Source organism: Microtus pennsylvanicus, chromosome 12 (genome assembly GCF_037038515.1).
Source record: "Microtus pennsylvanicus isolate mMicPen1 chromosome 12, mMicPen1.hap1, whole genome shotgun sequence".
NCBI lineage: Eukaryota > Metazoa > Chordata > Mammalia > Rodentia > Cricetidae > Microtus > Microtus pennsylvanicus.
In genome coordinates, this window is record NC_134590.1 from 92,615,455 (window position 1) to 92,639,371 (window position 23,917).

Here is a 23,917-nt window from a genome sequence, read left to right on the forward strand (position 1 = left end):
AGACCAAGCTGACTTAGCCTTTCCATGTCCTGTCTCCACCTCCCAAATGCCAGCATGATGGGCCAGTGCCACCAAAGAAAACTGGAAAATTGTGTTTTGGATAGCAGTGTGCAGCCGAGAGAGGTGTGAGCCCCCAACTTAATAAGCACTCCTAGGTGTGCTTTATTAAAATTGCTGGTGCCCGGTGAACATCAATGAGGTGATTTGTATTTGACCTGGGTGGACTGGAAGCTCTTTTAGCTGTGAGGCAGGGGAATCGCTCCACGGCACATTGTTTAGTGATCTTCATATGCTAGAGACCCTGTGCACAGATAGAGAATTGCCTACTGAGTGCAGGAAACGTTTAGGGACGACTTTGCTGTCCAGGTGCAAGTTCTGATACAATGCCAGTTCTCTGCCGGCCTGAGACAGTTGGGAACGACAGTGAGGCGTCTCTTCACTGCACGCTGTCGCTAAGGGAGATCCTTGTCACTTAGGAATGACGGCCTCTAGATGGACTGCAAATCAGAATGGGGGCGAGTACTTCCGGTCCTCCATGCTTTAGGCTCCGGCGGCTCCAGGGCTGAGGGAGATTCTAGTGTTCCGTATGTTGGGCTGTGACCCGCTGTGAAGAGCGCGGGAGGAGCTCGGAACCCGGCCACGGTGACTAAAAGGCGCCGCCCCCTCGCGGGGAGAATCTGTGGGAACCGGTGTGGTGTCCTCCCAGAGCTGTAGGAAACGGCCACCAAACACTGTGAGGTCACACTCGGGCTGTGCCACTTCCGGGAGCTAGGCGGGGAATCAGCGGACACCCTAATCACGTGGCTTCCTGGGGTGTGCCTGCGCAGAGCATGGGAAGCGCGAACCCTTTCGTCTTGCGCGCGGTTTGTTGCAGGGCCCAGGTATGCGCTGTTTTTACTGTCACCAGGGAAGGCAAATTTGCTCTCATAGCCCTGCTTCCTCTGGCGTCTTCTAGAAGTTCTGCACTTGGCACTGAACATTCAAGTGTAGGATCCGACTGCAGTTAGTTCTGTGCAGGGCGTAAAGTCTGTGTCATGAACACATCTGCGCGGAGAGGCCAGGGTGGACCAGTCACGTGTGTTAGTAAGGCCCCACTTACTGGGTTTCCTGGCCTCATGTGTCAAATTGTGTTCCCATTTCTAACTTTGCTCTCATGTTCTGTTGATCTCTTTATTGTTTTCCAGTCAGTACAATCTTTATTGCAGTTGTATGCTAAGTTTTGAAGTCAGACGGTGTCACTGTGTGCTGTATAATCAATGAGACAGCTCGGGCTGTCCTGGAACTCACTCCGTAGACCAGGCTGCCAGTCACCTCACAGAGATCCATCTACCTGTGCCTCTACCTGTGCCGAGTGCAGCAATCACAGGCGTGTGCCACCACTGCCCTGCTAGCAGCGCACACTTCTAAAACTACCCACTGGGGTCACAGAGTGGGCTGTCCATTGGGCTAATAGGAAAAGGGTTCGTGTGGAACACAGCTTCTCCACTGAGACCAGAAGAGAAGGAATAGTTTATTGTGTACACCACAGGGGAATAGGGTAGGCCATAGCTAGACTGGAGGTTGCTTAAGTCAGTGAGCTACAGGTGTCTTTGTTATAAAGAAGGATCTGATTGTGCAGGGGAGTGTCTTTCTGTTTACTTTCCCAGTTTGTTACTTCATGGAAAACCAAATCTGTGGGTGCACAATTTGGAGAGGTTACCTTGAGCCACTGAAATCTCCGATTGGGTGACTCTCTCATGTTGGTTCGTACAGACCTGGTTGTCTCTGTTTAGTCAGGTGAGAGGATTGAGACACCGAGCGTTCCGCTGTGGCTTGTGTGTGAGCCTGCAGTACTCAGCAGCTAACATTTTACACAGGTCATACAGTCTCTTACACACGTGGACGTGAGTTCTGTACAGAACGATGAGTATAGATCTGTTTGCATTCTTCTACATTCACACATCCATTTTGACCAGCACCATTTGTTGAAGATGCTGTTTTTTCTCTAGTGTGTATTTTTGGCTTTTTTATAATAACCCAGATGTTCATAGGCATGTGGGTTCATGTCTGAAGTCTTCAGTTTGATCGCATTGACCAATGTGTGTTGTTACGCTGATACTGTGTGGTTGTATAACCATGCATCTGTAGCACACATGCAGTCTGGAACTCCAGCAGGTTCTTTTATTCGTCAGGATTGCTTTAGCTATATGGGTATTTTATTTTTCTATTTGAAGTTGAGGATTGTCCTTTTGAGGTCTGTAAAGAACTGTGTTGGGATTTTGATGGGAATTACATTGAAAGTGTAGGTTGCTTTTGGTAGGATTGCCATTTTTACTATGTTAGTCCTATCAATCTATGAGCTTGGGAGAGCTGTCTTCAGTTTCTTCAAAGACTTGAAGTTTTTTTTTTTTTAAGATTTATTTATTTATTTATACAGTATCCTGCCTGCAGGCCAGAATAGGGCACCAGATCTCATTATAGATGGTTTTGAGCCACCATGTGGTTGCTGGGAATTGAACTCAGGACTCTGGAAGTCAGTGCTCTTAACCGCTGAGCCATCTCTCCAGCCCAAGACTTGAAGTTTTGTCAAAAAAGTTTTTCGCTTGGTTGGTTAATGTTACCCCAAAATAGTTTGTATAATCTGAGCAATTTTGAACGGTGTTATTTCCCTGTTTTTTTCCCCGCAGTTCTTTTGTGGTTTGTACTGAGGAGAACTGTTTTGGCAGCTGAAGTGGTGGTAGTGGTGGGAAGGAAAGTTACACCATAGACAGAACTCACGTGGGAGGTTTATTGGCTGGGGAGGGGAAGGGAGGCAGTCAATATGGGAACTCACCTGTGACTCGGTTTCCATCTAGAGTCAGTTTTGACTTAAAAGTCATTTGAGTTCAAGCTTGCCTACTCTACTTGCTGTGAGACAGTTCTGATTAAGCCCATGGGAAAGAACATTTTGCCCAAGAGAAAAGAACACACTATCCAGTAGAAAGAATACTGCTGATGCCAAACCTTAGGGCACATCCAAATAGAAGAAACTGCTTGAGCAAGAACAGGAATGGTCTTGTGGTCAGATACTGACTTACTGTGCTGTGCTGTGTTCTGCTTTTGTGTATAATCAGGCTGTGAAATGAACTTGGGACTGTCTGGAGTAAGCTGGCAGTCCCCTGAATCTATCTGACCTGTGTTTTCTGACTCAATTTCTCTCCCTCTAACATTTCTTTAGCCTCAGCGCCCCCTTCCAGGAGCCCTGGCTGACTCTGTAGGAGAAGGCTCGATAGGTCAACCTCTGGGTTTGGGAGCTGCAGGAGAAAAGTGGGGGGCTGAGCGGGTCTCGCCCTCTACAAGGGAATATAGAGCATGCACACAGGGAACGGCTGTAGCTGAGGATGTATCCTGCCAGGTCCCCAAGAGCAGGCCAGTGCAAGTCCTGACTACTCACAAGTGCTTGTGCCCTGTGAGTGTTCTGAGTGACTGCAGGGAGGACCTAAGGGCTGGCAAGCGTAATGCCTGAATGCTAACATTAGCTACTGATTTTTTTTTTCGAGACAGGGTTTCTCTGTGGTTTTGGAGCCTGTCCTGGGACTAGCTCTTGTAGACCAGGCTGGTCTCGAACTCACAGAGATCTGCCTGCCTCTGCCTCCCGAGTGCTGGGATTAAAGGCGTGCGCCACCACCGCCCGGCTTAGCTACTGATTTTTGTGAGATAATTGTATATCCAGGTGCTTTGCTGAAAGTGTTTATCAACCATAGATGTTCTCTGTGGAACTTTTTGGTTCACTTACATATACTATTACATTATCTGTAAATAAATATACTTTCACTTTTTCCTTTCCAATTTGTCTTATTGCTCTAGCTAAGACAATATTCTGTATTGAATAGATGTGGAGAGAGTGGACAGCCTTGTCTTGTTCCTGATTTTAGGTAAATAACTTTGAGTTTCCCTCCATTTAATTTGATAATAGTTTTAGGTTTGCTAGAAATTGTCTTTATTTTGTTTAGATATATTCCTTGTATTCCTTATCTTTGCAGGACTTTTATCATGAAGAGGTGTATTTTTGTCAAGGGCCTTTTCTTTATCTAATGAGATGATCATGACTCAATTGTTTTTCTTAAGAAAACCATTAACCTAAGTCATAGTCTATATGGCTCCTCAATAGAAACTCATGTGTTAGCTGTGTTGACAATTCCTTGTTCTATTTTTTATCCTCTCCAGCATTATCAGAGGCAGGGGCAACATTGTATCCTACCTTTACCTATGTTAATTTTTTCACTAAACCAACCTTTATCATAATCCCTTACTATCTTTATTAAAAACCCCCAATCATCAAAATCCTGTTTAAATTAGCACTATTATTGTATAAAATTATTGCTTCAGTTAAACAGTACATTTTAGGAAGAAATCATCTTAATAATCCATAGGTAAAAGTGTCCAGTTGCTTTAGTCAGGGCCGTGGGGATCCCCCCACACCCATTCACACCATGCCTGATTCCAGAGAAAGATGTCGGTGGTAAACAAAGACACAGCAGTATCAAGAAACATTCTGTGGCTGAGGCTCTTGGGCCTTGCCTGTTCAAGATTCATCCATCAGGGTTCTGTTTCCTGGTGGGCAAACCCCCTGAAGTTGGTTGCCATCTGCTGCTCCTCTGACATGGCTCCTGGCAATCCCTCAGTAGAACAGCTTGTCTCAAACCAGCTGTTTCATTAACTACCTCACTATTTTACCTTGTTGAGTTCGTAGTTTTGTAGAATGCATGTGCCACTCTCGGCAGTTTGAGTTTCCTTGTGGCGCGCCAGTCCAGCTGTCGCAGCAGTAGCAGTTAATGCAACGATGCCCGTAACTACTACAATATTAAATGCAGACAGGGTTTCTCTGGAGCTTTGGAGTCTGTCCTGGAACTAGCTGTTGTAGACCAGGGTGGCCTTGAACTCACAGAGATCTGCTGTCTTTGCCTCCTGAGTGCTGGGATTAAAGCGTGTGCCACCACTACTTGGCAATGTGTTCTTAATCTTTCAGTGAGCTTCTGTACCAGGACCACAGGTGAGTCTTGCCATGGCCTTGACAACTTCACCCAAATCCAGGTTGCTGGCCTTGCTCTTTTGGCAGTAGAGTCAGGACTAGAGGCTTAAGCCAAGATCAACGCTCCCTACATGGAGGTGTAGGTATTTGGTTGGGGTTCCCTGGTCTTTCATAGATGACATCCTTAGTTTTTCCTATAAGAGACAAATTAAAGGTGCCCTCTGGCAGCCAGTTGGTATTAAAGACCAGCCATTCTAATTCACATAGGTTTCTCAGGTGCCTCGGCTTTAGATTGTCCAACCCATTGCGTTGTCCATGGTCCTTGAAGTCCTTAAAGAAGTCCCTAAAGTTATCAAGGAACAGTCTTAGTGGGGCGGGATGACTAAATGCTTGGTCCATGATCTTAGGGTGTCCAAATCACCAAAACAGAGGGATAAACACAATGAAACACACACACACACACACACACACACACACACACACACACACACACACACACCCCAAACCAGGTGGCCATATACAGATCTGAAAATGAAGCACATTCACGGTAGTGACCCACTCAGCCTTTCCAGATGAACTATGGGGATACAATCCCCTCCTGACATATCTTCTTATCTGCCCACATGGTGCTGGAACCTTTCCCAGTCACCCCAACCTGCAGTCCACCATACATCGGCTTGAATCTTACGCAGGTTTTACAGAAGAGCTGCAATGGCCACAAACAAAAAACAAACCAGAACTTGACCAGAACTTGCCTCGACAAAACAAAGTTACCTTATGGTTGGTGCCCCACAATTCAATGGAGGGGGATTGTAGTCGGTTTTGGGGATCTAGAATGAGTCCCCAAATGTGTGTCCAGAGTCTGGACTCCCCAAATAAACCACCAAGAGACTAGATCCACTGCAAAATCCAAGAGTATTTTAAATTTTGAGTTAACTTGGGTCCTCCGTCAGTCTGACACAGAAGCTGGAGTAGGAGAGACTCTGAGTCGCAGTGGGGTGGGGACATTTATTGGGAATAGAGCAAGGGGGAACATATGGGGTCTGCAAGTAGCATAGTGACAGTCTCAGGATTGCGCACCTCTGGACTGGAAGATGTAGCTGAATGTGTAAAAGGGGTGAGGACATGAGTTGAATAATCCCAAGATAACTCCAAAAGATTCCAGTTATTATTCTTTTTTTAAAAAATGTTTATTTAGGGGCTGGAGAGATGGCTCAGCGGTTAAGAGCATTGCCTGCTCTTCCAAAGGTCCTGAGTTCAATTCCTAGCAACCACATGGTGTCTCACAACCCTCTGTAATGGGGTCTGGTGCCCTCTTCTGGCCTGCAGGCATACACACAGACAGAATATTGTATACATACTAAATAAATAAATATTTTTAAAAAATGTTTATTTATTATGTATACAGTATTCTGGGTGCGTGTGCCTGCATGCCAGAAGAGGGCGCCAGGTCTCATTACAGAGGGTTGTGAGCCACCATGTGGTTGCTAGGAATTGAACTCAGGACCTTTGGGAGAGCAGGCAATGCTCTTAACCTCTGAGCCATCTCTCCAGCCCCAGTTATTATTCTTTATTGTAAGGGAAAAACTCATGGAATAGGAATGAGAAGTTCAACCTCAAGGTGTATAATGTGGGAACAAGAGAGAGAGCAGGGCAGGATGGCAGTTTTCTCTGGGTACCCAAAAGGTCACGCCTGCCCTAACCTCATCAGGGAAAACCTGTCCTGAGGTGATTGGTCAACTGCAGCTGTAGAAAGGTTGCTATGCCTGGAAGCCATGGGGGGCTGTTGTTGTGGTTATTTCTTTCCATTATTATCCAGCACATCAGAGCCCGCCAGCTAACTTCTGATTGGTTCCTTACCGTATGGAGGGCATCTGGCAGTTTCTTCTCAGTAATTAGGGCAAGGTTGGGGGCTCAGCACATCCTGCTGAATCAGAGTCCTACATTTTGCTGGGTCTTTTCTGTAGCCTATCATGGCTGCCAAAGTGGTGTACTGGGTGAGGGTTTGGGCCTTTCACTAATCAGAGTTTTGTTAAAAGTTTTTTCCCCCCACATGTCCTGTGTATTCTTCTTACCTGGCCAGACTCTGAGGTCTGAATGCACAATGAAATTTTCAATCAATGTGTAAAGCTTTGGCTATTAATTGAGAGATTTTTTTTTTTTTGGCAATGAAAGCCAGGCCATTGTTGGGCCCTATTGTTAGGGGGATCCCAAATAATGGGACTAGTTCCTGGAGGAGGTTTTTAAGCTAGTATTTGAGTTGTTTTAGTCTAGGTGGGGAACAGTTTTACCATTCAGGAAGGGGTATCTAAAACAAAAAACAAACAAACAAAAACCTAGCAAGTACTGTTATCCTCCCTTGTCAGGGTGGATCTTGGTGAAGTCATTTTTCCCCAAGTTTTTTTTTTTTTGGGGGGGGTCTTGCTTTGTTATTTGGACGCTTTCCTGGGTAAGAGCTCTCTGTTTTGGATTCACTTGAGCACAAACCTTGCATCTGGCTGAGACATCCCTTGCTCAGTTCTCCAGTCAGGTATCTTGGTCTGAACAACTCAGAAAGTTTGGTGAACCTCAGATCAGTAGCCTTTGAAGGTTAGTTGCCACCTTCCTCTTGGTTGTTTTGGGAGGCTGACCCTTCCCTGTGATATCCTTTGTTCTCTGTGGTTTTGATGGTCTGTTTTTCCTACCATGGAGACTTAGGTAGTAAGTGGTAATGCTATATCATCAGAATATCTGATGAACCCCTGCTCTGGTTCCAGAATTTCCCTACTGATCTGGTGGGCAGCTAGGTGAGAAGAGCAACTATGGAGGGCAGCAGTTCATAGGGGAAGCAAAATAACTTCTAGGAGGCCCAAGAATTTTGAATGTCCTTTTTACCAGTGGCGATAGGCCTTCTTTCTCTGAAGATGTTATTGTGGACATGCTCAGTAGTAATAGAATAGTGACTGTTCACGTATTTGATGGAGGTCTTTCCTTTTCCCCACCTGAAAGCCTAGTTCATATCAATTAGTTCTGCTCTGTGGGCTGAGGTACCTGGTGTCTGGGCTCATCTTTCCAGTTAATGGAACTGCTGCATCTCCCATGTTTATCTTTCATCTCCTGACAGTCATGGACGAGCACCCGTGTCATCACACAAGAGGGCTGCCTCAGCCATGTCATGGTGTGCTGTGAGTACAAGATCTTGACCCAGTGTTAACTTATTTTCTTTCTTAAACTAGGATTAGCCTCCATTGCGCTTGGACAGATGGGCCAACCTGTGCCTACAGGGTTCAGTCATTTGGACAAGTACTTCACTGACATTCCCATGGCCCCAATTTTAGGTTGAAACCCCTTTTGTCTTGTGTTTTGTGGACAAACAGATGTAAAGGTTTTGAAACATCTGGAAGTTCTATGGCTGGAGTGGAAATCACTGCTGTTTTTAAAGCTGTGCATGGCTTTTGTTGAGTCTCAGTCCTGCCCAGGGCCGCTTTGTGCTGGTGTGTAGAGGCTTCACCATTTCCAGAAACTCTGGTATCCAGAAACAACCATATCCAGCTGCACCTCAGAACTCCTCTACCCGTTTCTTAGTCTTTGGGGCTGGGATCTGAAGGATGGCAGCAGTCCTGCTCTGAGACAGGCTCCTTTTGTCTCCCCTCAGCTTCTACTCAAAGTTGGGCTAATAAAAATATCTCTAAACTTGCAGTACTCCCTGAGTGGCCCTTTTGTAATCTGTTTTCCCAGGAAACCTCTGAAGGAAGGGCAGAAACTCTGCATTTAGTGTCCTTAACTCCTGGGGAAACTTGGTCCAGGTATGTTGTCCACTGTAACCTCCCACTGGGTCTGTCCATTTACAAACAAAGATGGTTGACTCTCCACTGCCAGTGGAAGGGTGAAGAATGCATCTTTCAGCTCCAAGACAGTGTATACCTGTTTCTCTGGAAGAACCAGACTCGTGAGAACTAGAGGGTCCAGGTTTCGTCATAAGCAGGATAGGAATATTCCAGTGTGACCGGCAGGCCACCAGGATGCTTGCTTTCATCAAGCCAGGCAATATAAATTTAATTTTCCTTTTTGTTTCCAGGGCATAACTTTCATCTATGAGATAGTCTTCTGAAAGAGGGTGGGATACCAAAATTTTGCTGGATATCTCTAAGTCTAACCCTGTCTCATTACCAGAGAAGGTAAAGATGACTTTCAGCTTGTGCAAAAACTCTTATTTATCCTGATCAGTTTTCTGTTGTACTACCTCCAGCACCTGGGACCTCCTTTTCCCTTTAGTTTTTTTTTTTGAAAAAACTTTCATAACTTTTTTTTTTTTTAGTTTTTCGAGACAGGGTTTCTCTGTAGCTTTGGAGCCTGTCCTGGAACTAGCTCTTGTAGACCAGGCTGGCCTAGAACTCACAGAGATCCGCCTGCCTCTGCCTCCTGAGTGCTGGGATTAAAGGCGTGCGCCACCACTGCCCGGCTTTCATAACATTCTTTAAAATACCATGGCTGACTGGGTTACAAAGGGAAATGTGATATGTCTGATCTTTAAGTGTCTAAACAAAAGGCACCTCAACAAGACTTACCTCGAGAGGTGACAGAACAGGAGACTTTCTAGGAAAACCTCATGAGTATAATCAAAGTTATAAAGCCTTTGCATGTCACAGTCTTCATCAAGTACATAGAACTCGAGCTAGAGAGAAAGGTATGACTATTATCAATGTAATAAAGCCTTTGCATATCCCAGTTATCTTCAAATACATAAGAGAAGTCACTCTGGAAAGTGACCCTATGAATGTAACCAATGTGATAAAACCTTTGCACGTAAGAATCACCTCACTCATCTAAGAATTCATATGGGAGAGAAACCCCCTATGGATGTAATCAATGTGGTTTATTCTTTGCATGTAAGAGTCATCTTCTCATCTAAGAATTCACACTGGAGAGAAACCTTATAAATGTAATTATTGTTGTAAAGCTTTTGCACAGAAGATTAGTCTTCACAGGCATGAAATGATTCATACTGGAAAGAAACCCTATGCGTGTAATCAATGCGGTAAAGCCTTTACACAGAAGAGTAGTCTTCACGGGCATGAAAGAAGTCATACCAGAGTGAACCCTATGCATGTAATCAATGCGGTAAAGCCTTTGCTCATAAGAGTCATCTTTTCAGTCTTGAAAGCATTCATGCCAGTGAGAAACCCGTTAATATAATCAATGTGATAAAGCCTTTGCACACAATCCTTATCTTCACAGGCATGAAAGAATCCATATCGAAGAAACCCTATGCATGTAATTGATGTGATAAAGCCTTTTCAGAGAAGAAAAATTTTGGTCATGAAAGAAGTCATACTGGAGAGAAACCTTATTTATGTTATCAATGTGGTAAAGTCTTTGCACAGAAGAGTAGTCTTCACAGGCTTGAAAGAAGTCATACTGGAATGAAACCTAATGTATATAATCAATTTGGTATAAATGTTGCATATAACAGTCACATTCAAGTAAGTAAAAAGTCATACTGGTGAGAAAACCCTGTGATTTTAATCAATGTGGCAAAGTCTTTGCACAGAACAGCCATCTTTACAGTCATGAAAGGAGTCATACTTGACAAAAACATTATGAATGTAGTCAGTGCAGTAAAGTCTTTTCTATTGCAGTCACCTTCAAAGTCATGAAAAATTTCACACTGGTGACAATCCCCGTGAACCTAATAAATGAGGCTATTTATTCACAAATGAAAATGACATTTATGCTGTCATCCATTATTTTTTGATCATGTTAATTTATTTTGTAGAATAAATGTTTGTTAACATTTTCTCAGAAGCAAATGAATGACAGAGAATTGTATCAGTGTGGTAAATGTGGTTGCTGCTAAGCCTGATTACCTGATGGCAATTGAGTTTCAGGATGGCCTTAGGTATATATAGAGATATTTTCTCATAAAATTCAAAAAAGGGATCTGGAAAGATGACTGAATTTCCAAAGACTCAGGTTCAATTCTCAGTACCCTTGTAGAAGCTCACAACTGTAAGTCCAGTTCCAGGGCATCCAACACCCTCATACAGACATACATGCAGACAAAACACCTCTTCATATAACATAAAAATAAATCATCATTTTTTAAAAGTATGCATTGCATGATGGAACTTTCCCTAGTATAATGTGGATCCTTCACTGATCATCGGAATCACTTGTTAGGGTCTTTCACATCAAGAGAACTGTGTTAGCACTTAAAGTAAGCAGTGTCCAGAGTCTGATGCACTTTTCGGCCTTTCTTGGGCATCAGGCATGTTAACGGTATAAAGGCTTGTGTGTGTGTGTGTGTGTGTGTGTGTGTGTGTGTGTGCATGCATGAGAGAGACAGAAGAGTGGGAGAGGAGATATCCCTATTTTCAAAAGATCTTCATTGCTGTGGGAGCTCATTCTGCTCCTTCAGCCATAGCCTTTAAGATACCAGCCCAGTTGGGCGTGGTCTCTTATACTGTAAAAGCAGCGGTAACTGTGGGCCTGCTCTCTTGCTTCCAGCTCTCCATTGAGGCTGCTAGATTCTGTTCCTGTTCGTGCAGAGGACTGTTGTCTAGGACAGTGATCTGTAAGTTTTCCCCTTAAATAAATAACCCTTTTATTATTCATAATTCTGACCTGGTGTGGGATTGTTTTGTGACTTACATCATTACTTCATGTATATGTTTTATTTTTTTTTCCTAAAATTACTTGTTGGGTGGTGGTGGCACATGCCTTTAACCTCAGCATTCAAGAGACAGAGATAGGCAGATCTCAGTGAGTTCGAGGCCAGCCTGGTCTACAAGAGTTAGTTCTAGGACAGTTAGGACTGTTGCACAGAGAAACCTTGCCTCAAAAAAACCATAAATTGTTGTAATATGGGTGGCGGGGCTGCGTCCCCAATACCCCAGCCGCCTGCCTGGCTAGCTTATGCCCCGAAATAATTACACAGACACTGTATTCATTTAAACACCGCTTGGCTCATTTCTACCCACCCTCTTCTAGGCTAACTCTCGCACCTGGACTAGCCCATTTCTTATCATCTATATAGCACCGGTCTTACCGGGAAGATTCTAGCCTAAGTCCATCCTGGGTCGGAGCTAGGACATGGCGTCTCTCTGAGGCGTCTGCTCCGGAGAGGAGAGCTGTCGAGTCTGACCTCACTTCCTCTTCCTCCCGGCATTCTGTTCTGTTTACTCCTCCCACCTATCTCCTAACCAATGAGAGCCAAGCAGCTTCTTTTATTTTAACCAATGACCTTCCTCCATTAATAAATAAATAAAATTACTTATATTCATGTGTCTTGCCAGAATAGTGTCCATGAATGAAGTCAAGTGAGGAGAATTTTGAGCACTTGTATGAACACTTCAAGGAAACAAGACAATTGTTTCTTCAAAACAGAATATATTTTGGACTGTGGTTTTGTCTTCCTCCCAATGTAACAGGAGTGGGTTTGCTTCATATTGCTCACTGTTGTTTACTTTTTTCATTCAGTGAAACTATGCTTCATACGCCTTCATGGAAAATCAAGCTTCTGTCCTCTGGAGATTGTTTTTGTCATCATCTAGCGTTTGAACACACTACAGCTTTACTCAGGCAATCTTTATTAACCTTCAGAATATAAATTTTCTGGAGCTTGGAATAAAGTTGGCTATTGCATGAGACTATAGTGTGTTTGTCGTTTATCTGCTTAGTTCTCTCAGGGCCACCATCACCAATGGTGACAAGGACAATAATTGGCTACAAGATAAGAGAATGAGGACCCTCAGAGAAAGGTGAGTGAGTAATGGTGCAGAAACCAGGAAAAACCTTTGAGTTATGTTGAGCTATTGCATCATTTTTAAAGTTAGCGGGAACACAAGTATTAAGAACACAACTATTATACTGCCTGCAAATTGTTTATAACTCCTGGTTTCCAGAAGAAGCAATTTAGATGAACTATTGGACAGAGTTTTAAAATAAGGAGAATGAAAAGACATAAATAAGGGAGAAAGGTCCCTTTGGTCACTTCATTATTAACTTGGACTGTTGTCACAATAATTGAGGATATTAATCATGAAGTGATATTGAATTCCTGGAATGAATATAAACTTCATAACCAAACCTTTTTATTTAATTTGTTTTTACTTATTTTACATACCAACTACAGTTCCCTTCCCTTCCCTCCTCCTGCTCCTACCCACCTCCCCTCAACCCCCTGCATCAAGGTTGAGTAAGGAATCCCACCATAGGGAACAGGCTCCAAAAGTCAGCTAATGCATCAGGGAGAGAGACAGCAATAAAAGAAATATCTTGATGGAGGGAGCCATTGTGGGGCTGGTGCTGGGGAGATTCCTGGGAATACACAGGGATGATCCCAGCTAGAACTCCTGGCTATCAAGAGAGGGTGCCTGAACTGGCCTCTACTGTAATCAGATTGGTGACTACCCTAATTGTCATAGAACCTTCATCCAGTAACTGATGGAACCAGATGCAGAGATTTAGAGCCAAGCACTGGGCTGAGCTCAGTGAGTTTGAGGGCAGCCTGGTCTACAAATAAGTTCCAGGACAGGCTCCAAAGCTACACAGAGAAACCCTGTCGAGAAAAACAAAACAAAACAAAAGAGAAAAATCTATATCTTCTCAAATTCACGGTGCATGTCCAATTGTATAGCAGTGTGGTGATCAAATGGAAAAGCACTAACTAGAAGATAAATGGCAAAGGTCATGGGAGGTATAAATGGAAATGGCAAAACCTAACCAAACTGAGCAAAGACATGAAATTCTATATATTTTATACAAGCAAGATAAACAAAACATCTCAAAACAATGAAATAGTAGACAATTTGCCATCATGTTAAATTAAGACTAGACTATAAAAGTTTGCCAGGGAACAGATTCAGAGCAAATCAGCAAGAATGACAGATTAAACATTTGAAAAACTTGAAAGTTTACCCCTAACACTAAATTATAAGGGAAATTGGAGAACCAAATTAAACCAGGACAACCATATGAAAATATCTGTCATAAGGAATCCATAGTCAGGCAGTGGTTCACATCTTTAATCCTAGCACTTGGGAGCAGAGGCAGGCATTTAATAATTAGAGTGATTTAAATTTAAAAGCCTCTTGCAAAAGGTAGGCTGAAACTCAAAGTGAATGTTTCTTGTTGATGTGGACTCTTCCTTTACATTGTATGAAGATGTGTTATAGTGATTGGTTTAATAAAAGCTAATTGGCCATTAGCTAGGCTGGAAGTAGTTAGGAACTGAGGTCTCAGGGAAGAAGAAAGCCAGCCAGAAGGAGAGAGAGGTAAAAGCCACAAGTCACATGGCAACAATAGGCAGATGAAAAAAATGGACTAATATAAGTTATAAGAGCTAGTTAGAAACAAGCCTAAGCTATAGACCAAGCTTTCAGAATAGTGAGTTTCCATGTTGGTTTTTGTGAACTGGCAGCCCAAAGAACAATCCAGCAAAGGAATGTCCTTTGTGATCTAAAAATAAATATCTTAAACCTTGAATTTACATAAGAAGAGAAAGGAGAATATTGGCATATTTATTTATACATACTAAGGCATATTTAGTTTCAAAATTTCAAAAAGACATTTATAAAATTGAAAGATAATTCTTTTTCTGTTGCCCAAAATCATTTTGCCTTAGGAGAGATATAACCTGCTGCAAAAGGAATTCCGCAGAGTTAGATTTGGGGCAGGGTATTGCTTTTATCTTTCCAGGAGAGTAAAAACATCCAACTAAGGAAACCGGTTACCACTAGACAAGTGTAACATCTGGAGAAAAGATGTCCAAGTGTCATTGCCTGCCTCCACGTGACCAGCCTAAAATCTGGGCCTGGAGCCCCAGACTAGTACTGGTACCCATGCCATCATCCTGCCTGAGTGGCTGCTCCTCTCCACAAGACAACTACCCAATATGGACTGGGTGTGGTACAACCTGGGTGGGCCCATTCTTCCTGACGTGAACGCTGGCTCACCTATGGTGGGTTCCCAAATGGTTGTCTATGCTGCCCTCTACAGACATATGTTTGAAATGGTCTTTATATGGTCTCACTTCTATTAAAAATTAAAGCTGGCGGGCTGGAGAGATGGCTCAGCGGTTAAGAGCATTGCCCGCTCTTCCAAAGGTCCTGAGTTCAATTCCTAGCAACCACACGGTGGCGCACAACCATCTGTAATGGGGTCTGGTGCCCTCTTCTGGCATGCAGGCATACACGCAGACAGAATATTGTATACATAATAAATACATATTTAAAACAATCAAAGCTGGCTTTGGAGTGTGACTCTCTCCTCTACACCCATGCATTCTTCTTAAAGGAAAACCCCAGATCTCTGTCTCTTGTCAAAAGAGCTTCCTGGTGTGGTAAGAAGACAAACCAAACTTAAGAAACCACACTATTGCCACTAATCTCATAATCTTTTGGTGTTCACTCGACTCTCCAGAATTTTTCTTAAGTTCTAAATATTATCCCAAGTTCTCTAAGATTGTTATGTATATATACACTTTCTGTTGTGAAATGCAGAGGTACTAACTCATTCTAGAAATAAGCTCATCTAGTTTCCTGTATGTGTTTTTAGGTTTGAGTCTGAAGCAGGTAACTAGGAACTAAATTTGTGTACCTTGGATGTACTTAATTAATTGTGGTCCTCAAACCTTTCAGAGAGCTGCTGAATATGGCATTTGAGATGTTTTAAGTTGATTAAAATTAACCATGATCATCCCTAACAGTAATTTTTGAGGTCTTCAAGAAGATGATGGGGTCCTGCCAGGATGAATTCACCTGGATTGTGGTAACATTAACCACTGGGCCAAACTGTCCGTCCATCTTCTTTTTTTTAATATTTATTTATTTATTTATTATGTATACAATATTCTGTCTGCGTGTATGCCTACAGGCCAGAAGAGGGCACCAGACCCCATTACAGATGGTTGTGAGCCACCATGTGGTTGCCAGAAATTGAACTCAGGACCTTTGGAAGAGCAGGCAATGCTCTTAACCTCTGAGCCATCTCTCCAGTCCCCCGTCCATCTTCTGATATGAAGTTCTGCACAAAGAGTGGACACCTTTGGATTCAACTCTTCCTTGGTGTTCTAGCTAGCTAAGATTGCCACTAAGATGGCAGCTGTTCAGGACATTCAAATTGCTGAGTTTATATGAGATTGGCATGAACATTTTATAGAACTTTGCACTCAAAAATACTTAATCATAAGACTGCCAAATACAACAAAGCAGGACATTGTGGAAAGCTTGGCAGATTTGGAGTCCAGACCAATACAACTCTCAGGCCTGGGGCTGGGATAGTGTAGGCATCATAGTAACCAGGCTAGCTTAATATGAAACAGCAAATTTTAATGAGGGGATAGCTTACAACACCAGGGATCCAGCAGTGAGCAGGAGATACAAAAAAAAAGAGGGCGGCAGGCTCATGCTCGCCAGATTTATATGTAAACATTAGCCCGAGGCGAACACGCCCCCTAAGGGGGCTGGGCTATCCCTACATCTCCCCCTTTTGTCTAAATAAGACAGAACTAAACCAAATACAACTATATACAATAATAACAAATAATAAATATAACAAACAATATTGAGAACAAAAGTTTTGCTAAACATTCTATCTCAAGGAGTCTAAATAATGTAGAGAGTAACTACAATTATATAATCTTCAACTCAATCAAAGATCTGAGAAGGGAATAAATATTACTTAACAAATGAGAGATATCCAAAATGTGCAACAAATGACAGAGACAACTGACTACCTGGGCAATCACCCAAAGTCTTGTTTGTAATGTTGAGTCAACCAACTTTGGCTAAGGCCTAACATAACTGACATACCATTATTAAAGAAAAGGAACTTTCTTAGAACTATCCTACCCTGTCTTGTCAAGATAAGACAATCCTGTTTCATCCACTTATGGATATTCTGTATCTTAGTCAGTAGTTGAGGTATGTGCTTTTCTTAACCCAAAGGCCAGTTCTGCCAAGAAGACAAGCTCCCAGTGGAGTGTCCTGGTGCTCAACGTTCTCTCGGGAGTAGAGTGGCATTGCCAGGAGTGATTGTGTCTCGTTGGCACAGAATTCTAGGTTAGATTAAAGGCCATTTTCTACAGCTCTTCGAAGAGGCTGAAGATTATACTATCTATACTAAATATAATCTCTATGTATCTAAAAGACCTGATTAATTCTCAATACCTAACTTGAAGACTAAGAGAATAAACAACTGTGCAATATATGAAGACAATTATCTTCAACTGGAACAATGTCATTAAATATCAAATGTAAACAATGTTATTAAATAATATCAGAGGTAGAAATGTACATTGTAATATGGTAAATGTATCAATACAATATAGACAAAGTTATAAGCATACAAAAATAGAGGTAGGAACACTCACATTCAATATTCAATATGTCAATATACAAGAAACAGTACCAATACAATTTTCTAAAAACAGTAATTCACAAATACCAATCATCACATCAAACCAGTTAATCCCCCTTTTTTTGAATATACCGCTAATTCCATAAAATATCTCCCCATCCCCTCAACCCTAAACCAACCACTAAAAGTTGTCCCTAACCCTGAGGGCAAACTCTGTTGGGAGAGGGGACGTTGTCCTCTAAAATTGCTTCTAGCTGACATGGGGGCGACATTCTTCTTAGGGGCTCCTGTGAAAGCAAATGATGGTAAAATTCCCAAATTAACCTTTGACCTAAGAAAATTGTAACTAGTCTCTGAGTGTTTTGAGAAGGTCTGGCCACAGTGCTGTCAAAAATGTGCACCATTCAAAATTTTTTCATGAAGTTGGTACCAAAAAACAGGTCTAATATTAGTGCTTAAAAAAAATTCATGACGTCATAAAAACCAGATTGAGTTGATGTTGTGGGGCCCCATCTTCATCCTGGAAACTTCAAAGATTACTGTAGGAAAATTTGTGCTTGTTATGGGAAATTTAAACATTAACAACAAGGACATATAAAGAAAGACACAGATATGAGGAAAGGCAAAGAAAGTTTATCAAGTATATAATTATTCTTATTCTGTCCCATTTCATGGCTCCTGACCTGAGACAGAAACTCTGAAATATCTCTTATCAACAGGCTTGGGATTGAAGAGGGACTGAGCCACGGACCAACTCCAAAACCAGCTCTACATATTTATAAAGAAACGTTTAATAAGACATATAAAAATTAATACTTACAGAATGTATATAGTTTTATTGTTGATCCTTAGTGGGTCGTAACTAGTTTCCATCTGTCAGTAATTAAATATTCAGGGTCCCTTAAATTCTTTGAAGATGAGTATTTTCCTGTGGAGATAAGAAAAGAACCCTGCCCCCAACCTATCTGTATTTCTTACCATGAGTATGATAGCCATCCTTGTGAATGAATTGTTATTTATCTTCTCCAAGTGGCTTCTCTTCTTCAAACTGAACCTTTATTAATTTTGACGGTATCCACAATTTTTCCTCACCTGTGGAGACAAGAACAAAACCCCTTCCCCAATGCAGCACATCTCTCGGCTTCCATTATGAGGTCAGCACATCCTTGAAATAAACTGGTTGATTTAGTTCAGTAGACTTTTCCATTATCCAATGTCTTTCAGCAGCCATTGTTCCTTTCTTATTAGCGTTGAGAAAATTCAAGGTTAACAGAACATTATGTAACCTATTTCTGGGGGTGTTTCCCACCCCTTTCTGTTTGTTCAACATATTCTTTATAGTTCGATTTGATCTTTCTATGACTGCTTGACCTGTAGGATTGTATGGTATACCTGTAAATGCTTGATATTGTAATAATCAAAAAACCGTTTCATTTTCCTAGAGACATAAGCAGGACCATTATCTGTCTTTATTTGTGTAGGTATACCCATGATATCCATGACTTCTAATAAATGAGTGATTACTGAATCAGCTTTTTCTGAACTTAAAGCAGTTGCCCACTGAAAGCCTGAATAAGTGTCAATGGTGTGATGAACATATTTTAATTTGCCAAATTCTGCAAAGTGGAACACATCCATCTGCCAGGTTTCATTCCTTTGGTTGCCCTTTGGATTAGCCCCTGCAGGCAGTGGGGTTGATTATAGAAAGAGCAAGTAGGGCATTTCTTTACAATCTCCTTAGCTTGTTGCCATGTAATAGAAAACTCTTTCTTCAAACCTTTGTTATTAACATGATGTTTTTTATGAAATTCAGAGGCTTGTAGCACACTACCAATCAATAATTGATCAATTTCTGCATTACCTTGTGCTAGAGGACCTGGCAGACCCGTATGGGATTGGATGTGTGTTATATACATAGGGCAAAGCCTGTTCCTGATCAAATCTTGTACCTGGATAAACAATGAGGTTAGTTCTGTATCATCAGGTATAAATTCAGCAGTTTCAATATATAAAATAACTTTTCTGCGTATTGTGAATCTGTAACTATATTAAGAGGTTCTTTAAAATCCCTTAGCACCATAAGAATGGCATATAATTCTCCCTTCTGGACAGAATCATAAGGACTTTGTTCCACCTTACCCAAGTCTTCTGATTTGTAACCTGCCTTCCCTGATTTATTGGCATCAGTATAAAATGTACAGGCTCTAGTTATTGGAGCATCACGGACAATTCAAGGAAGGATCCAAGAAGTTCTCTTTATGAAGTTTAGCCTCTTGTTTTTTGGATAGTTGTTATTAATGTCTCCCAAAAAATTAGCACAAGCTCTTTGCCATGGTTCATTATCTTCCCATAATTTCTTTAGTTCATCAACAGTGAAAGGCACTATAATTTCTACTGGGTCTATGCCTGCTAGTTGACGAAGTTGCAACTTGCCTTTTATAGTTAACTCAGAGACTTTTTCCACATAACTTTTCAGTTTCTTACTTGGTTTATGTGGTAAAAAGATCCATTCCAAGATAATATCATCTCTCTGCATTAAAATTCCTGTAGGAGAAATTTTTGATGATAGTATGATGAGAATACAGTTGAGCTCTGGATTCACCCTGTCCACATGTGCCTGTTGTAATTTTTCCTCAATCCTTGTCAGTTCCTTTTCTGCTTCAGCTGTTAATTCTCTGGGACTGTTTAAATCTTTATCACCATCCAAGGTTTTGTTCAAATGAATTATTAGATAAGGTATTATACTAATAGCTGGTCGTAGACTGGAAATGTCTCCTAACAGTCTTTGAAAGTCATTAAGAGGCTGTAGGTGATCTCTCCTAATTTGTGCCTTTTGTGTCTTAATTTTTTGCAAACCTATTCTATAACCTAAATAAATAACAGAATCTCCCTTCTGAATCTTTTTAGAGCAATTTGCAATCCCCATTTAGGTAAAAGTATCTTTATTTCTTTAAACAGTCTGTTCAAGGTATCCATGTTTGAATCGGATAACAAAATGTTTTCCATGTTATGATATATTATCGATTTGGAAAATTTCTTGCAGATCATTTGCAATGGTTGATTCACAAAATATTGGCACAAGGAGGGGCTATTTAACATACCCTGGGGGAGGACGGCCCAGTGGTACCTCCTCGAAGGTTGAAAATTATTATAAGTAGGCACTGTGAAGGCAAATTTTTCTCTATCTTCTTTTTGTAAAGGTATAGTGAACAAACAATCCTTCAAATCAATAACTATGAGAGGCCATCCTTTTGGTAATAAAGAGGGCAAAGGAATTCCAGATTGCAGAGGGCCCATAGGTTGAATAACCTTGTTGATAGCCCTGAGATTTGTCACCATTCTTCATTTACTTGATTTTTTCTTAACCACAAATACAGGAGAATTCCAAGGGCTGGTAGATTCTTCTATATGTCTACTATCTAATTGCTCTTGTACCAGCTGTTCTAAAGCCTGTAACTTTTCCTCAGCTAAAGGCCATTGCTTTGTCCATATTGGTTTCTCAGTCAACCATTTTAGAGGCAGGGCTGTTGGTATCTCTGAAGGAACATCAATTGCTTGTTCTTGTACAGACCGAAGGCCGGTTTTCTCCGATTGTAATATCTTTTAATATTATTCTCAGAAATATAGGCTCTAGAAGTAGCAGGAATGTTAATTTGGGTATTCCATTGTTATAATAGGTCACGACCCCATAAATTCATTGCAATATTGGCTACATATGGCCTTAATTTTCCCATTTGTCCCTCTAGCCCTATACATTCAACCCATCTCGTGCTCTGCCTTACTTGAGACAGGGTTCCAATTCCTAGGAGCTGAACATTTACATTCTGAAGAGGCCAATATGGATGCCAAGATTCTGGGGTAACGATACTTACATCAGCACCTGTGTCCAGCAGGCCAGTAATAAAAATGCCATTTACACACACTCTCAGTTTAGGTCTTTGATCATTAATAGAAGTTTTCCAAAACATACGTAACTCATCTTTCTGATCATTATTGTTTGTAACAGTAGGCATGGGGCTTCCTCATTGTCCTGAAAAGGCACATTCTCTGAAGTAACTGGAAATGACTGAACCATGTTTGTCATGGGGGACTGCGAGGCCCCCCTCTCATGTTTTCCATCTGTATCAGGTTGCCTTGTCTATCTCTTGTAGACCTGCATTCATTCGTCCAATGTCTGCCTTTTTTACATCTTTTACATAAACCTGAAGACTGAGTCCTCCTATTTCTGTTATTTTTAGAAGATGCATTATTATTATTTCTGAAAATCCGTTGTTTACAATTCCTTTTTATATGACCCATTTTGTCACAATTAAAACATTTGGTATTTGGTGTCTCCTTTTACCATTGGAAATTGTTTCTTCTACCCATGCTTTAGTGCCATAGTCAAATGTATCAACATTGAGTGTATGCAAGACCCATTCTTCCAAGGGCACTGATCTGAGTTTTAAAGGCCCCAAAATCCTTTTGCATTCTACATTTGCATTTTCATAAGCCAAAGACTCAATCATTATATGTCTTGCTTTTCGTCAGATATCCCTATTTGTACAGCCTTAGTTAGTCTCTGTAAAAAGTCATTAAAGGGTTCTCTCTGACCCTGTTTAACTCTGACAAATGATTCCATTCTCTGTCCTGGGTCTTGTACCCTGTCCCAAGCCCTTAAGGCTGCTGTAGTACACATGGAGAGTGTGTTTTTATCCAAATTAGCTTGTTTCTGAGGATTGGAAAAGAGCTCTTCACCTAGAATTTTATCTAGGGAAATGTCAATTCCCTTTGCTTTTTTCTGTTGTTCTAAAAGTCTAGCCTCTTGTCTGAATAAGCATTTCCATTTTAATTGTGGTCCACTCTCAAGTACCGAAGAGCTCAGCTGAAGCCAGTCTGAGGGGGTTGCTCTGCTTGTTGTGGCCCAAGATTTTAGCATCTCTTTAACAAAAGAAGCGTGCATCCCGAAAGTCATGATAGCCTGTTTAATTTCTTTGAGATCATTTATAGGGACAGGCTCCCATGTATCCTCCTTGATGACCCAAGAGTTTCTGGAACCAATCACCTTCTCTGTTGTTATTACTGGAAAGGCAGGTAGAGCTGTAGGTAGAGCTTTGTGGAAATTGTCCCGGAGGGATTTACCCACAGATGTAGTTAAAATTTGCCTTTCTTCCCTTTGCTCTTCTTCATCAGAATTTAGAAATTCCTCAATCTTTTTAATTCTATTCATCATTGCCTTCTGCAATGTCTGAATCTCCTGTCCAGAATTATGTTCCAAAGCCTTCATTGAGGATTCTAAAGTATGAAGTTTGTCCGTTAGAGATAACATCTCATCTTTGGACATAATTTTTATGGCATAAACCGTGCCTTCTTGTATTGACAATCTTTCCACCAATCTGTCATAAGCTTTAGACAAAATTTGATTGTCATATTCAGCAGTTTTGATTCTCTCAGTTAATGTTTCAGTTCCTACAGGAAGGGACTAAAGCTTACGATCCAAATCAGCTGTTCCTTCTTCCATAGTAATGAATTTCTCCTTAACATCAGCCTGTACCTGTTCTAAATTTTGTTCAGTTGACCGAGTCATGTTAAACAAAGATCTGTTCTCTTCCTGGAGAACTTCAAACTGTGAAGGCGTAAGTCACAAACAATGCCACACCAGTTTGGAATTATGATTAATAGGGTGGTATTTATTTAAAGGGGAAAAAACTTACAGATCACCGTCCCAGACAACAGCCCTCTACGCAACCAGGAAGGAAGTCTAGTCACCGGAAGTGGAGCAGGAAATGAAGAGAGAGAGGAGAGGGAAGTGGCCGCTTTTTTAAAGGGAGAGAGATCATGCCCCAATGGGCTGGTATCTCAGCGGCTATAGGCTGGAGGAGCGGAAGGAACTCCCGAAACACCTCCCCCTTTTGTTTAAGTCAGAGAGTTCTAAACCCACTACGAAATTATATACAATAAGTACAAATATCCTATTCTAACTAGCTTAGGTCTTGTATAATAAATAACTTGGCCAAGTCATGAGAGAAAAGTAACTACATTTATATAGTCTTCAAACCCATTGAAGATCCAAGAAGGGAAATAATGTTACCTGGGTAATTAGGAAGTTCAGTAAAACAACTTCCAAAACATGCAACAAATCACAGAGACAACTAGCTACCTGGGCAAGCACCCAAAGTCACGTTTGCAGCATTGAAGCAACCAATTTTGACTAAGGCCTAACATAACTGACATACCATTTTCAAAGGCAGGCAACTTTTCAAAACTATCTTACCCTGTCTTGGCAGGATATGACAGTCCTGTTTTATCCATTGATGCACACTCTGTATCTCTGTCAGTGGTTGAGGTATGGGCATTTCTTTGCCCCAAGGCTAGTTCTGCCAAAAGGAAAGGCTCCAGGTGGAGTGTCTTTGGTGCTCAACATTCTCTCGGGAATAGAGTGGTGCTGCCAGGAGCAATTGTGTCTCACTATCAAGAAACTCTGAGTTAGATTTAAAGGCCATTTTCTACAGCTCTTTGAAGAGGTTGAAGACTATCTATCTATACTGAGTATAATCTCTATATACCTAAAGAACCTGATTAATCTAATTATAAATGACAAACTTAGAT

General features: G+C 41.5%; 1 long non-coding RNA gene across 6 annotated transcripts; it reads left to right on the plus strand.

Annotated features, from left to right (window-relative positions):
- The first annotated feature begins 636 nt into the window (after positions 1-636).
- On the plus strand, positions 637-12,619 carry LOC142832292 (uncharacterized). Of its 6 annotated transcripts, XR_012907219.1 has the most exons (7): positions 637-881; positions 3,826-3,893; positions 8,094-8,154; positions 8,708-8,775; positions 10,208-10,452; positions 11,477-11,543; positions 12,449-12,619. It is a non-coding gene; the product is annotated as an uncharacterized LOC142832292 (long non-coding RNA). The 6 variants fall into 6 exon arrangements; XR_012907221.1 differs by lacking the exons at positions 3,826-3,893; positions 8,094-8,154 and adding an exon at positions 9,048-9,147 and having other exon boundaries at positions 638-881; XR_012907220.1 differs by lacking the exon at positions 8,094-8,154 and having other exon boundaries at positions 641-881.
- Positions 12,620-23,917: the final 11,298 nt, after the last annotated feature.